The following is a 16,554-nucleotide window of genomic DNA, read 5'->3' as shown; positions in this document are numbered from 1 at the left end:
ATTATTTTTACCATAGCTAAGCAAGCCAAGTCAGTATTACGAGGATTCTAGAGAGAATGCCTCAGGGTGGAAGATGATCACTCCTACTCTGCCCTGGAGCAAAACTGTCTATTTCCCATCGTGTAAGGCATTATCCAAAGATTTTTATTTCTTCCCTTAAGTTTTCCTCTCCATCCAGATGACACTTGCGATTCTTTATGGAGTTATATATTCCAAACATTAACCAGATTAATTGTGCACCTCTGAAAATTAATTATCTCCCTAAGTGGCCTTTCAACTTGGTTAGAGTTCAAATTTGTTTATTTTGAGAAAATATTAAATAATAACATAGTAAAATATGTGTACTGTGGAGAGTCCTATTATAAGGTGTTTTTTAATTGAGATGAAAATTTGGGGGATGAAAATCAACTGAGAAATCTAGTAACACTTCAGAGCAATGAAAACTGGATGTTGGTGAACATGCTTGAGTCATCCAGTTCTAGAGGATATTTGTTTCTACAATCATTCATTTATTCAAGTATTTCTTGAGCACATGTTATACACTGTGCCGCGTGCTAAGTTGCTTCAGTCGCGTCCAACTCTGTGAAACGCTATGGACGGTAGCTCACCAGGCTCCTCTGTCCATGGGATTCTCCAGATAAGAATACTAGAGTGGGTTGCCATGCCCTCCTCCAGGGGATCTTCCTGACCCAAACCCACATCTCTTGCATCTCCTGCATCGGCAGGCAAGTTCTTTACCACTAGCGCCACCTAGGAAGCTCCATATCATGCATTGCTGCTGCTGCTAAGTCACTTCAGTCGTGTCCAACTCTGTGTGACCCCATAGACAGCAGCCCACCAGGCTCCCCTGTCCCTGGGATTCTCCAGGCAAGAACACTGGAGTGGGTTGCCATTTACTTCTTCAATGCATGAGGGTGAAAAGAGAAAGTGAAGTCGCTCAGTCGTGTCTGGCTCTTCGCGACCCCACAGACTGCAGCCTACCAGGATCCTCTGTCCATGGGATTTTCCAGGCAAGAGTACTAGAATGGGGTGCCATCGCCTTTCCAATATAATGCATTAGGCAGTGATAAAGGCAAAATTGTATCCCTTTAGACATTCATTCAGCAGTGAAAGAACACAATAAGTAAGTAATTGCAATGCAGTGTGACAAGGGCACTAATTCACTTGGCAGTGTTGGCATTCACTAGTTTGTCGTGGTGATGGTCAGCATTTTTGATGATGAACACTTTTCAATGGTTATATGTAGTCTTCAAAAGTAAAAGTAAAAAAAATAGACGGGCTGTATCACTATTTAAGTATCATACTTTTTTTGCCTTTTTAGTGCTAAGTGTTCTATCATGTCTGACTCTTTGAGGCCCCATGGACTATAGCCCACCAGGCTCCTCTGCCCATGGAATTTTCCAGGCAAAAATACTGGAATGAGTTGCCATTTCCTTCTCCAGGGGATCTTCCCAACCCAGGGATCGAGCCCATGTCTCTTGTGTCTCCTGCATTGGCAGGTGAATTATTTGCCAGTAGGGCCACCTGGGAAGCCCTTTTGCCTTTTTGTCTACGTGTAAAATGTAGTTTGTAATGTAGAGAGAAATGGTGTCAGTCTTGAAGGACATATAGTGGAGTTGTTGACCACAACAGCCTAAAAGTCCTAAACTAAAGCACTCCTAGATCTATGACTTTGTGCAAGTTAATTAACCTCTTTAAGTTTCAGTCTCCACATTTAAAAAATCATTATTTACCTCCTTACACTATTGTGAGGATTCAGTTAAAAATGCATGCCCAATATGGGACCAAATTTATTAGTCATTAACATTAGATGATTCTCACAATTTTCAACTGTGGTGAAGATAAGGTTTTATAATAATTCTTCTATAAATATAGTTTTACTTGAAACATAATAGAATAGAATGCTTAATGTTCAACTTCCTTAATCAAAAGTATGCAAATAGAGGCCATGAAAAGGGTTAATAGATTTGCTCACTAACCAAAAGCATTTAAAAGTACTTATCCATTCTGCTCCTTCCCTGATGGCTCAGCAGGTAAAGAATCCACCTGCAATGCAGGATGTACAGGAAACACAGGTAAAATCCCTGGGTTGGGAAGATCCCCTGGAGAAGGAAATGACAACCCAGTCCACTATCTTGCCAGGAAAATCCCATGGACTGAGGAGCCTGGCAGACTAGAGTCCACAGGTTCACAGAGAGTCCAACACAGCTGAGCACCCACGCACACCCATTTTTCACATCTAGAAAATAAAGGCTTTGGGGAATATGAACCAAGACATGTATCCCATCTTGCAAACACTTAGACGCCACCCATACAAGCCCAGCGGTATTTCTCAGAAAACTGGACTATGAATGAACAGATTCATGGCCTCACCTAAGAAAAGTGAATCATATTAAGTGTCTACCTCTTTACAACTGCTACCATTCCCATGTAGGGAGAACCCACAGACAAGTGTGATCTTAAATCAGCCTTTCAGAAATGTGTATTCATGGCTAAGACAGATATTTAATCAGATATATTTGTTATCACTAAAAATTTGACTGTGTTTTGATTGTTGGATTTAAATCAAGTTCAGTTCTAGCCCTTGAAGGGCAATCCTATATGCAAACATTTTATGAAGGCTTGTTTTGAGCACCTAATTCCTAAAGTTGGCATCATAAAAGAAAATAGTTAAGAAGCAAACAGGCAACTTCCTTCAGAAGCATCTTTAGCCGTATTGCAACTAATTAATTAATGAGTCTACATCAGTCAGTAGATCAAAACCATTGCCTAGCATATTTTAACAGAGCCTGTGAAATTGAACGGAAAGTTTGCATTTCCCCAGGCATCTCTTTTATTTGAAATATGTGTCTTCAGCCATTTTTGCTCAAAACCAATTAGAAATTTTAGCACCCTACCCCCCTCCGCAGTGGTTGAAAGCTGGCATCCATGGTGTCCACCCACAAAGCAGATATGTTTTCTTTGGAATGCAGAACATTGATTCGAATAGCTCAAGATTTTTTTTGTATATGTTCTTTTTCTCGGAAGTTGTGGTCAATATTCAAAATTTGTGTCAGGGACTCTTCTGGGAAAGCATCTAAAATAATGGAGATCAGAATTCCCATACAAACCACAGACAACTTCAAGCATTCACTTTATGCCTTTCTTGTACTGCTGTATTCTTCATTTATAAGGCACTCTTTTTATTCAATTTTTGGATCACTGTATTTAGAATCAGCCCATTCTAATAACGAGCTACAGAAGTTGGATTAAATAAAACTGAATGGTTAATTGCTCAGCTTTCTTTTATTTTATTCTTTAACTTTTGTCATTTCCTATTGACCACACCCTTTGTAAAAATTACTTTGTATAGTATTGTGATACTTATCAGAATTTGAAATTTCACTTTACTCAGCTAAGAGGCACCAGGTGGGATTCAGGTCATATTTATGCCATTAAACATTTTATCTTTTCATCAAATTAATCATTTCTTTATTTTCTTTTAACATCATCACTTGACCTTACTAATGTTGAGCCTAGAACTGAAAGTAACATTACATTTCTTTACAAATATCTCCACTGAAATGAAACTATCCATTACATACATAAACAGAGCAGAAAATATACATACGGCTATTCAAACACAGTACATGGAAACATTTTAAAATGTTCCTTTCTCTTTCTGTAGCCACTGCTTGCATCCAAGGAATCCAACAAGATGAGACACTTTATGAATTTAAGTGTTCAAGCCAAAAAAAAAATGGAAGCCTATTTTTGAGAAGCAAGTACATGCAAAAACTTTAGCTAAGATCATATTAATACATTCACATGAGCTATTCCCTTTGTAAATTAAGAAACAAATCTTATATGGCTGAAATTTTGAAGCCATATAAGAGGATATTTAATGTGGCTGTAAAAAATGGTGTCAAGGTTGGGTTCCCCCATAGTCTAGAGGGCTTTTGATTAACTATAGGCTTTTTTTTTTTTTTTAAGATACACCAAAAGAGTCAGATAAATATCAGGTATGCCATCTTCTCATACACGTAAAATAATTTTTCTTTTCTTAAAAGTCAGAACAGATTCCTCCTGTAGTGTAATTTCATGCATTTTGACATCAACCACTCTGACTCCGTAAGAAATGGCTCCAGTGGACATGTACACTGACTTCTCCGGCAGAATCGTCCTATGAGCCGTTTATTACCATTTACCCAAAGCAGAGGTCTAGCGTACCAGCATCCTCTCAGTGAATTAGTCCTCTGGCCCTTAGGAGGACTGCTTCTTTTTTCCTTTCTTGTGGTGTTTACTCAGAATTTCTGAAACGGAGCTGTGCTCCATTTAAAACCTTGATTTTCCAAGACATAAAGTTGTGAAAACTCTACCTATCCAGATATTTTCCACATACACTGAGGGGTAGTAGAATCAAAAACATGTGTGTGGGAGGGAACTGCTCCCCAGTCTTAAAGTTCTGTAAGAAATGTCTTAAATTTTAGGTCACATTTAACTCCATATGATGTTACAGCCAGAATAAGATAAAGTTTATTTTGTGCTATTATGTTATTTGAGAAAAACAAAATACGTAGAAGGGGATAAGTTTCATGGTGGAAACCTGAGACACTTTGCTTTGATTTCATGTTAATAGTTTTCACTTTATATGCATATGGGAAACTTTTCTAGTCCCCACCCCTTATTTGTTTCTTAGGTTTTCAAACCACACCTGTCTCAACACTGTAAGGAAGCTATTTGATTTTGGCTTATTACAATTTGATTTTCCCTCCCACACCAATCATTGCATCTTCTCTGAGACAGAGAATCTTATTTTGTCCAGTAGTATCTATTCATCCAAATAAAAAAGTTTCTCATGGCAATTTTGACTATATTTTTTGTTCATCAGGAGAAAAAGATCTTTTACATTTTTTGCATGTACTCACATCAATTTGAAAAAATAGGTATTTAAATAATCAGGCTTCACATACATATGTAAAATACATATGCAAATTAATATCAAATTTGCTGACTTCACGGAGGACCAAATCAACAGACTAGATTGCCTGGTTCCACTCCACAACCCATGCAAACCATGTCAAAATTATTTTTCTGATCAAATCTTATAATGTGTAAAAATAAGTCCTATAATTTCACTTTGATTATGCTTGAAATCCTGCTCTCCACCCCACGAATGGTCACGCTTAATTTTTCATTCCACTGTCATCAAAATGCAGCTGTTCTGCCCAAAATGGGAAATGTTAGAGTTAAAACCAAGAGAGCTTGTTGAAGTGACTACAAAGACAGTGATTGCTTTTTTTTTTTTTCCTCAGAAAGCAGATTACTTTGTAGTGAGTTTTTCTCTACTATCTCTCTTCCCAAAATGGTTAACACGGGCATTGATCACGTTAGCGTAGAAGCATTGTAAATCAGATATCCACTCCCACCCCAACTTTCAGGCTGTCATGGAACTATTTGCCTATGTTCTAAAAAGACTGCACATTTCACTAATATTAGGGACTCACTCAAAATGTCAGTGGCTGAGGTACTTTTTGGAGCCTTTGGCCAGATGTTTCCAGACACTTACAAGGCAGTATTTGCAAACTAGATATAGTCAGTATAATAAATTGCTGACTGGAGCAACAATAGAAATCATCTAATTGGGTTGGAAGGCTATGACTTACTTTAAAAAAAAAAAAAAAACAATAGCCAACCTTCCTGTCTCCAGGATTTTTACACTTCTCTTTCTAAACTTTACTAATGCTCCGAGTCCTTGGGCTTCTCTGCAGTTCCTTGTGAAGTTGTAGTATTTTTTCCCCCTCAGGTCTGCATTCACTGATTTTCTAAATCGGTAATGTCTTTCACAGAGTCCCCTCCTTTGCTGAGTTGGCAAACATGTTGCACTTTCCACAGAAAAATGAAATAATTTTGTCATTTGTGGCTCACATGTTCTCATGTTAATTTGTTTACCACTTGACTATCTACAAAATAAGTTGAAGCATTGTCTGAAGCGTGAATTATTAAGAGAGAAGTTAATTTCCACTTGTGTTCTACAGTCATTAATCCACACTACTCAGTAAGAAATTGTTGCGTGTTAAAATGACCAGAACTACATCGTGGAAGCTCTTCTCTTGAGTTCTCTTATTTTTGAACTATATTTAGAATAACATTCCAGTTCTTGGTACTGAAACAACTTTAAGATTTCCTAACGACAATGAACAATATTATTTCATGTACTAGTTCTTCCAGATAGGGAATATCTGCATTTCTTGTATTTAAAATTTGCCAGTAGTTGGAAGAATTAGAATGGAGACACCCCAACAAAATAAGTATGTGTCCCAAGTAAAACGGGTCCACCTAAAGTTCTCAAATATTTATTGTGATGAGGCTAGTGAAATCTTCCTGGTATTGATTGGTCCTAAAATATATATTTCTCAAAGAAATTTATGTCTTATCAGTTAGGAAAAAGCAGTTTCAGCTTTGCTCTATTCTGATAGTTTGGATTTTTATGTTTTGGTTCTGTGCCTTTTCTTTCTTTTTTCTTTCTTGAGAACACAAAACTGGGCTGAAACAAATGTGCTAAGACATGGTTGTAAAATATTTATGGTATGAAATAGCAGATAAATAGCTAGCATGCACCACATGAATGCCAATTAATACCCTGGAAAATATTTTCAATGCTTTTAATAATTCAACATGGCTTATTTTACCAATGAAGATCTGGTTTAACCATTTCTGCGGTAATATAACTAAGTGGCTAAGAGGGTACAGAATAGCCTGAGGCTCATTAAAGCCTTGGATGCCTTTGCTGTGGCTTTCTTTCTGCTCCAGCTAATAAGACATGCAAACTTCAGCATTAAGTATCCCCAGCTAAAATCATTCCATCTTATAACCAGATTGCTTGATTATTTAGTGCTGGATTCAATTAGCATGCTTAGAGAATCTGAAAAATGAGATACATACCAAAATTTTAAGTCCCCAGGGACAGCTAAGTGCAATATTCAGAAGGTGACTTGTGTCTGTCAGAGCCCTCTCTCGCGGCTGATCTCAGGGCAGTTCTGTAGGAGTCATCCAGCACCATAGGAAATAGACTTGTAGTTCAGCTCAGTTTTTCTTCAATTAAAGTGCATTGGATCTGGATGGGAAAAGTGTCCACTCCCAGATTCTTCATCACTAGAGATCAGAGCATTCTTGATGTTCTTTCTATCAGATAAAATGGCCTTTAAAGTTTGCTAGGAAGATTCAGTGGCAGAAGACAGGTGCTTGCTTCCTTAAATCGACATTCAGAGAAAAGAGGGCATAGCTAATGGGTGGGGATGAACACACAGCCTCTCGCCTTCCAGGTCCAGCAGGAAGAAATTGAATAATTTTACCCACTTTGCTACACAGATGATTATAAGACTCGAAGCAATCACCCAGGCTGGCTAAGGTGCCTCATTTGATTATATTCTGTGAAGGCAAAAATAAATGAAAACAAAAAATCAGAAACATCCTTTCTACATGTCTCCTTTCAGCCAAAAAGATGCTCTTTCTCATTGCCACTTACATACAGAAGGTTTGGAGCAGCCTAGCTTGTGGCATCGTCCCTCCCCCGTGACAACCAGCCCTCTCTCTCTCATTCTCTCTCTCCCCTCCCTCCCTGCCCCTGACTCCCTCCCTTCCTGCTTCTCTCTCTCTCCTCTCCAGCTGCCTTAGTCTGTTGATGCTGCTGCTGATTAATCAGGGATTCTGAAACAAAGAACCTACCTTCTGAAATAAGCAGTAATCTTTCTTCTCTGTTTCTGCAATCCGTCTGCATTGAACGGCAAAGCTGCCAGCGTTCTAGCACCTTGGATAGTTCCTGCTCACTAGGCCCATTGGAAAAGGGAGGCGAAGCAACTGAAGAAATGACAAGAAACCCAAAAGCAGCATCGTTCTACTTCAGATTTCGGCTCCCTGGGGTCTCTCATCCTCATTAAAGGCCTCACATCTAGGCAACAGAGCCTCTCTCTTTCATCTATCTGAGCTGAAGTCTGATTAGTAAATAATAAAATGAGAAGAGGATAAAGAAACCCCTTCATTTATAGCCACTACAACACTAATTCAGTCTTTATGGAGAAGAGAAATATGAATCCATCAAAAATAACTGTTCTTACTCCCAAGGATGTTTAAGTCATAAGCTTCGCACCCCTGGCATAGCTAATGAAAATGAGCAACAACTTAAACGGAACATTCAGATCTCAGTTTGATACCCTTATTTGATATCAATTTTGCCTCCACCCTTTCTCTGCACAGCAGAGCCAGGCACACAATTACTGCTGACGTTCTTCAGGCTGCTGCTTGGGGAAAGAGGGGAGGAGCCTTTTAACCTCATCAAAACAGCTTCATGCCACCTGCTCCCATGGCATGAGAAAAAAACTAGCCCAGTTAGAAAGAACATGCATGGCACATGCCTATGTGGAATAAAGATCTCACTTGGAGTGCACGTTGTTTATTTACTTTTTAACAAAAATAAGATGTGAATTAACCACGGCATGTGTGTCATTAACTCCTATAGAATCACTGTGGAAATTATGTAAAGTAATCCTGTTTCCTACATATGCTGACAACTCCCCTAACACATGTCTTAATATCTTACTGAATATATTCATATATATCGTGTTATATAATACAATCTATATAAACAGACACAGATACACACACAAACACCCATATATCTACATATATATGTATATATATCAAGTCCTAAATTTTTATCTAATGTGCTTTTCCTCAGAGTAAAAACTGTAACAAAGTAAAATGTAAATGATTTAACATATAAGTTCCTTCTATGGTAAAAGTAACAGTAGGCAAAAAGTTTCTGCTTCATTCCAGCTAAAATATAAATTTTAAAAGAGAAAATTAGTTTATTATTCAATAGTGACTTCTAGAATTTTTCTCTTCACATTCTTTTCTAATAATTCTTTGTAAATTACCTTCACTCAAAAGCTGATTTTTCTCAACGGTTAACCTAAACATAAATTCATAACTAATTTCTTAGAAAAATGTGTTCTGAATGTAATTTTTCATATATCAACAGGCCACGAAAAGTAATAAACGTAAGTTCACCTTCTCGATTTTTAAATGCTATCTGGGACTGTGGTATTATTTTACAATTTTAAACTTGTGAGTATCTGCAGGAAAATGAAATCAGCACACTACATTACTATAAGACTTTCAGTTTTCACATGTCCTAAAGTGCATTCCAAAAGCGAATCACAGCAGTCATTTATTTTCCGATCTTCATGCATCTGCTTTTTGTTCAGAACAGCACATATGTTTAATGAACTTTGGAAGATTAGACAGATGAAAAGCAGGAAGGGAAATATAATTGGGAAAGAGAAGAGGTCATCTCTCTCCTTATCTCTCTCTCTCCCCCTCCTAGCCCCATCTCATTAAAATTCTAAAAACTTAGCACATTGTCTCAAGTACTGCTTATGAGCTAAATAACAACCACCGCACTATGATCAAGAGGCTTAGTTGTGAATCATTAATAATAGTCAACTGTCCCTAAAGAAGTTGTCTTTCAGCACATGACTGAAAGTAGAATAGATTCTTTATAAAGAAATTATATGACAGACATCTTAGAAAGTGGAAATATTTTATCGTGACTGATAATTTTAATCAGATTTGGGAGGTTATATTTTTCAACTATAAAGAGCTTGAATAGGCACTTGTGTAAAGTCCATTTCTACATATGAGAAAGTTACCCCCTGGATAACTACACTGACCTGCTTTAGGCCTCAGCTGCATTGGCTTGCTGGGACAAGGAGCGAAGATCACTGGGCTGGTTGTGCATCTTTGGCCACAGAGTGGTTCTCAGTCACCTTGCTTTCATGCACCAAGATAATTTCAAATAAAGGAGACACTGACATATGGTAGCAAACTATAAAAAGAAGCGACATTTTTACTACAAAAATTTCAAGAGCTAAAGGGATTTTTTATCCCCCCAGAATAAGGAGAACATATTTATGATAATGTGTGGTTCTTAAAATTTAATGTTTTCAGCTTTAGGAAAATTTGTGATTATTGCAGTTTCCCTTCTTTCCTCCTATCTTTCCTTCCTTCCTTCCTTTTCCCCCCATTTTCATAGAATAGGGCTTGAGAAACAACATATTGTATCAACCCCGTCTTCCCAATCCCATTCTCTCCTCACTTCAGGCTGCAGAGTCTGTTGACTGGGCATTTTTTTTCTCTGGAGACATATTGATGTATTGGTATTTTTGGTACTTTTGAGAATTGGTACCTAGAAGGTCCCAAGAACTACTTCTTCAGGTCTCATTAAAGGAAACAGAAAAATGTCTCTACTTTCAAATAATCAATCATAGAACCAAATGTAAAACTCATTTCTACTCACTTTGATAATATCTGGAGAAAAATGCATTGGACAAAATTAAAGTTAAAAATACTTAAAATATAAGTATAGAGGCAAAAAAACTTGAACTGCAATTATGTGTTGGTTTATTTCTTGAGCATCTTCATAAACTACATATATTGTACTGATGTCAATAGGAAACCAGTCCCTGAAATGCCTCATGATTTATTTCTTTTAAAATTCTTAAGTCAGGGTGGCTTGGCTCTTTCTGTTATGCTATGCTGACTAACAGAGTTGATGCTGTTGGGGTTAAATAGGTCCCTTTTATGCACTCAGATAGACCAGGAGAGTCAGAGCCCTGAGAGTGCTTCTTAGTCTATAAATCAGCCAGATGGTGGGGAGTGCTTTTTGTATAAAAGTGATGCAAATGAGAAAAGTGAGAATTGAAATTGAGCGATCTAGCTACCTAAATTTTAAGGGGCTTATTTAAATATATCAAGAGGTACTCTCTGAAGTCATGTCATAATTTATAATAAAGCCTTTCTATTTTTTCCATGATCTGTAATTTTTCTATTATTCTCTCCACATTTAGCTTAAGGAGATGACACCTCTGTTATAATGAAATTATTCCACTAGGGAAAAAGCTAATCTCCTTCCCATCCAATCAGGATTTCTAACCATTCTGGTAACAGCATGAAATGAAAGTCTTGGTAGAATGAGAACCATATGTTCCTCATGATTTTTGCCTATACAACAATGTAGATGTCAACAGAAGTCATGCATAGGATCTGAGAAAAATGGGGTAGTTGGATAACAATATGGTGCTCAGGGATCCAGAATATTGAGCAACTGGGGGAAAATTTTTACTGTCTAATAACATGCTACATTTGTACTGTTAAGGCATTGTCAATAAATGGGAGTTTCCATGGCAGGGAACTTATGAATTCATCCAGACATCCCTCACTTTTGTCCAGCATATATTTTCCAGGAAATATTTCAGAAGATTTTACATCTATAAAAAATGTAACTGTCTTTGTTGTTCCTGTTTAGTCACTTAATCGTGTCTGACTCTTTGAGACCCCACGGACTATAGCCCACCAGGCTCCTCTGTCCATGGGATTTTCCAGGCAAGAGTACTGGAATGGGTTGCCATTTCTTTTTCCAGGGGATCTTCCCAGCCTAGAGATTGAACCTTCATCTCCTGCAAGTCCCCTGCATTGCAGGTGGACTCTTTTACCACTGAGCCACTCAACTATTTTTTTTTTTAATTGTTAAGAATTAATCTGCATATTGTACCAAAAAAGACACTCCCACTCCAACCATCTCCCTTACTTGTATGGATAATTTTTATTCATTTCAAAAATCAGGTTTATCATACCCTGGTAGCCTGTCCTGGTTTACCATAATCCAACTTTGATGCTTATTCTCTGTTAGGAAATTCTCCACCAATAAATATTCCACCAATAAAAAGCAAAGCCATATGATTTTCCATATTCTGCCAAACATGTCTATTTCATTCTCCATGTGTGCTAGTCTGAGATTACTGAATAAGTGGGACCCTTCCTTCTATTCTCAGGACCCCAGGACATGGATTGTGTCCAGACAGTAGCAAGGATTTATTGAATGTGTGCATGGCTCCAGATCTTAACTGATGACACGGCTTGTACAAATAGAAAATTCAAAAGCACCCATGTACTGAACATGAAATTCTCTTTTTAAAAAATTCTAAGTCAAAATTTCAAAATAGAATTAGTCTAAAATGCAAATTTTTAAGAAGGGAAAAAAAATCTTTCCAAAGAGGCTCCATATTTTCTACCTGAAAAATCAAATATAGCCAGTTTGAAACTGGCTGGAAATAATGAGAGGATCATAGAAAGGTCAACTAAATATACAAATACAAGGATGGTATTTTGAGAAAACAAAATTTTTCTGAGGGTCTCTCAGTCAACTTAGGCTGCTATAACAAAACACCATGGATTCCATAGATTGATAGGTTTACACAATAGACACTTATACCTCACTATTCCAGAGGCTGAGAATTCCAAGGTCAAGGTGCTAGTAGATTCAGTTTATAGTGAGGATCCTTTCTCTGACTTGAAGAGAGCCAGCTTCTTGCTGTGTCCTCATACAACAGAGAGAGTGAGAGCTCTGATCTATCTTCCTCTTCCTTTAAAGGACATTAATGTCATCATGGAGTCCCCACCCTCTTGACCTCATCTAAACCTAATAACCTCCCACTTTCAAATTCCATCATTTTAAAGGTTAGAGTCTCAACATGAATTCTGGGGTACCACAGACATTCAGTCCATAACACAGACACTGAAGACATGTGAAAATAAAGATATTCCTTCTGGAACAGAAAGAATCATTTTTGTCAATAATTACTTCTTATTAAATGGACTTCAAAACGAATGTAGTATCACTTTGAATGAAATGTGATGTTTGGTGGAATTTGGAAAGCCAATAGATATTTTGATAGATATTTTCTTGACCAAATATTAAAACAGTCTGCAAAGCTACATTCATTTTATTGTAATATTGGACAGAAGTTGACTGTGAATCAATAAAAGAGATTAGAAAGTCCAGGAAAAGCATATATCTGTATTTAGCATGTGATAAATATGGCATTGCATATCAATAAGCAATACAATTAAGTAAGCAGAGGAATGCATACATATGTACACAAAACATTTTTATAATTCCTTGTGAAATAAATCTAGATTTTTGCTAATGTCAATGTGGTCCAAGGACCTGCAGTGTCAGCATCATGTGGGGTTCATTAAGTATGGAAAACTCAGGTCTCTTCCTAGCCCATCTGAGTCAGGAGCTGCATTTTAACAGAGGCTAGGTGATTGGCAGGCATATTAATGTTGCAAAGCATTATCCAACACAAATTCATAGGATGCACTGCCAGAAATGATAGCCATTAGCTACACATGGCTACTGAGCACTTGAACTGGTGGTTAGCGACACTGAGAAAATATATGTTAAATTTAATTTATTTAAATTTAAAATCCACTTGTGGGTAGTGGCTACCATGGTAGACAGTGCAGCTCTAGAACTTCCTTTGAAATATTTACATATGAAAGCATTTATTTACTGAAATGTTAATATAATTTTGGGGTGGAGATGATCAATCTAAAGATAGTACCAAAGCTAGAAGAAATCAAGTGACAGTCAAGAAAATTGAACACATAAAAATGTAAGATACATAAATGGAAAGAATATAAAGTTGTCATTTAAGTGCAAAATTAGGAAATTTTTGACAATTCACATGAGAGCTTGGCAGGTACATATTTCTTTTATACTAGTAAAAGCAAAAAAAGAAAAAGAAAAAAATACATAAAAAAGAAATAAACACCACAGTAATAAACAAGAATGAAAGATAGGAATGGGTCATTCACAAAATAAAAATTTGAAATAGGAAATAAATATGGAAAAAGATATTTAGCCTCAGTTATAATAAAACTCAAATTAAAATAAGAAATGGGTCTTTTTTTTACATAATTTATCTTGATGGTAAACACATGGAAAAGGACAGTTATACGAATGCATGCAACCAAGTGAGGAAAAATTGATAGGTTACAATTTTTTTTTTAATGAGCACAGTCTTTGAAACAATAATTTTATTTAATGATGTGAAAAGTGTACAAAACTGTGTTTCTGTCATTTAAGGTTTGCAAGAGCAGAAATTTGAAAACTTCACATAGGGGATTGAAACAACAATAGGAGATCAAAAAATGAATCACGATGTATTAAATTTATTATACAGATCTATAGTCACTTATGTAAATACTGGTATAGTAAGAAGGGCAAGAGCATTAGCTCTGGAAAATAATTTCTGGGCTGGACTACCACTCATGTCTTTATCCTAACAGCCTGACAAGATCAAGCTACATAACTTCACCCTGCCTCAGTTTCCTGACCTAAAGAAGCGACAATAATATTAATGCAAAGTCATAAATTTACGATGATGATTAAATTAACTAATATGTAAAAGTCCCAGTAAAACACTGAGTCTAGCACCAATAGATGCCCACTGCTCTTAGTAATGGACATAGTCACAGCAAGAGCAAGCAGTACTTGGAAAGACAACCAGTATCACGTCTAGCACCCACTAGCTCATGGTTTCAAATCCAGTGGCCATTTCTTTATCATCCTTGTTGAGGTACGGTTGTATCTTATTGTCCACATCATTCCGTTTTCTCTCTTGTTTCAATGACTTCTTCGTCTTCTTTGTTGGCTTTCTGCTCAAGTTCTAAATGTTGGGATGCCCCAGACCTCAGAACCAGACCTCTATCTCATCTTGTTCATATTTTGCTCTTGTTCTTCAATCAAAAACAGAAAAACAACCATCACTCATTATTACACCAATCAGACTGCTTTCTCTGCAAATATTTATCACCATTTTATATTATCTTGTTTATACACACACACACACACACACACACAAACACACACACAAGTATTTTTATCCCTGTTTTAGTATTATCAGTTTCTCCTTACTAGAAAACAAGTTTCATGAGAACAGGTAACTTCAGGGGCTTGCTTGTCTATGCATCTGAGCAAAGGCTTACATATAGGAGGCATTGAACCAAAACGCATGGAATACATTACACAAGAAATAACATACTATAGTATGATGATATATGCATACATAAAATAAGACTCATACAAAAACATAATACTCACAATAATAACAGTAACCGCAAACACAAGTGCTATGCTGTGCTTAGTCCCTCAGTCGTATACGACTCTTTATGACCCCATGGACTGTAGCCTGCCAGGCTCATCTGTCCAGGGGGATTCTCCAGGCAAGAATACTGGAGTGGGTTGCCATGCCCTCCACATGCATAATGTTTGTTATGTGTTCTACTCAATTCTTTCATTCAATCATCACACCAATCTTCTAAGGTAGGTAGTCTAATACTCCTCATTTTACAAACTAGAATAGTAAGGCAGAATTTAAATGATTTGTCTAAGGTTGCACAGTTATTATATGAAGATGGAAATCCTAGTACAGAAAAAAAAATACACAATTGTGTTTATGTCCAATTGGCAGTGTGTGTGTTTGTGTGTGTGTATGTTTTTCTTAAGAAAAAAAAAACAAGTATATGTGTTGCTTTGTTTTCTCAAATAAGCACATATAATTTTTAATAATAATTTTACATAGTAATTTGGGGAAAAAACATAAAATTCTGTCTTCACAAAATTCCCCCAGAAAGAAGAGCCTTTGGAATCCATGGGTTTCCATTTATTTTTAAAATGAGAAGACTGAATCAGGAGGATTTGTGAAATGAAAATGTCACCAATGCATCATAGAGTTTGGCAATATCTGCAAAAAAGAGATAAAAATTCAAAAGTATGTATGAGTAATGTATTGGCCAGATAAGATTTGGGGAAAAGTTATAAAGAAACAGGGAACTGCAGGTGGAAACAACCTGTATAATGAAAATTTTTAAAATGGGGTTTAGAAGATTGTGCCTTTGGGGACCGTGGCCAGGTTGGTTTCTGTGACTACCTTAATCAAAGCTAAACCAAGTCCTGCCCATTTTCTCAGTTTCTGCCCCCAAAAATGCTGTGGCCTGTCTTCCTGAATGAGGGTATATTAGTCTTATTTAAACTCACACAGAGTTAATAAGTACTTGAAAATACCCATGAGTAATTGGAACAGAGGAAGAAACAAGTGCAAGCTGCAGTGTACAACGTATTTCCCCTCAAGCCTACTTCCTTACTTCATTTCAGTTCAGTCGCTCAGTCGTGTCTGACTCTGCGACCCCATGAATCGCAGCACACCAGGCCTCTCTGTCCATCACCAACTCCCGGAGTTCACTCAAACTCATGTCCATCAAGTTGGTGATGCCATCCAGCCATCTCATCCACTGTCGTCCCCTTCTCTTCCTTCCCCCAATCCCTCCCAGCATCAGAGTCTTTTCCAATGAGTCAACTCTTCGCATGAGGTGGCCAAAGTACTGGAGTTTCAGCTTTAGCATCAGTCCTTCCAAAGAAATCCCAGGGCTGATCTCCTTCAGAATGGACTGGTTGGATCTCCTTGCAGTCCAAGGGACTCTCAAGAGTCTTCTCCAACACCACAGTTCAAAAGCATCAATTCTTTGGTGCTCAGCTTCATTTAGTTAATCCAAATAAAATTATTTGAGAGTATTTGTGGTTCAGCTGGTAAAGAATCCGCTTGCCATGCGGGAAACCTGGATTCGATCCCAGGGTTGGGAAGATCCCCTGGAGAAGGTAAAGGTTACCCA

The 16,554-nt window shown here is 37.2% G+C and overlaps 1 protein-coding gene across 1 annotated transcript in view; it reads right to left on the bottom strand.

The window, feature by feature from the left end:
* Positions 1-7,551, bottom strand: part of NYAP2 (neuronal tyrosine-phosphorylated phosphoinositide-3-kinase adaptor 2) — a 271,888-nt gene extending 264,337 nt beyond the window's left edge. Inside the window, exon 1 of the mRNA XM_027514895.1 lies at positions 6,925-7,551. The gene's annotated coding sequence lies outside the window, so the exon portion shown is untranslated. The remainder of the gene's footprint in view (positions 1-6,924) is intronic.
* Positions 7,552-16,554: the final 9,003 nt, after the last annotated feature.

This window comes from Bos indicus x Bos taurus, chromosome 2 (genome assembly GCF_003369695.1).
Source record: "Bos indicus x Bos taurus breed Angus x Brahman F1 hybrid chromosome 2, Bos_hybrid_MaternalHap_v2.0, whole genome shotgun sequence".
NCBI classification, from domain to species: Eukaryota; Metazoa; Chordata; class Mammalia; order Artiodactyla; family Bovidae; genus Bos; species Bos indicus x Bos taurus.
The sequence above is the reverse complement of the archived record's forward strand: the minus strand, read 5'-3'. Positions and strand labels throughout refer to the sequence as shown.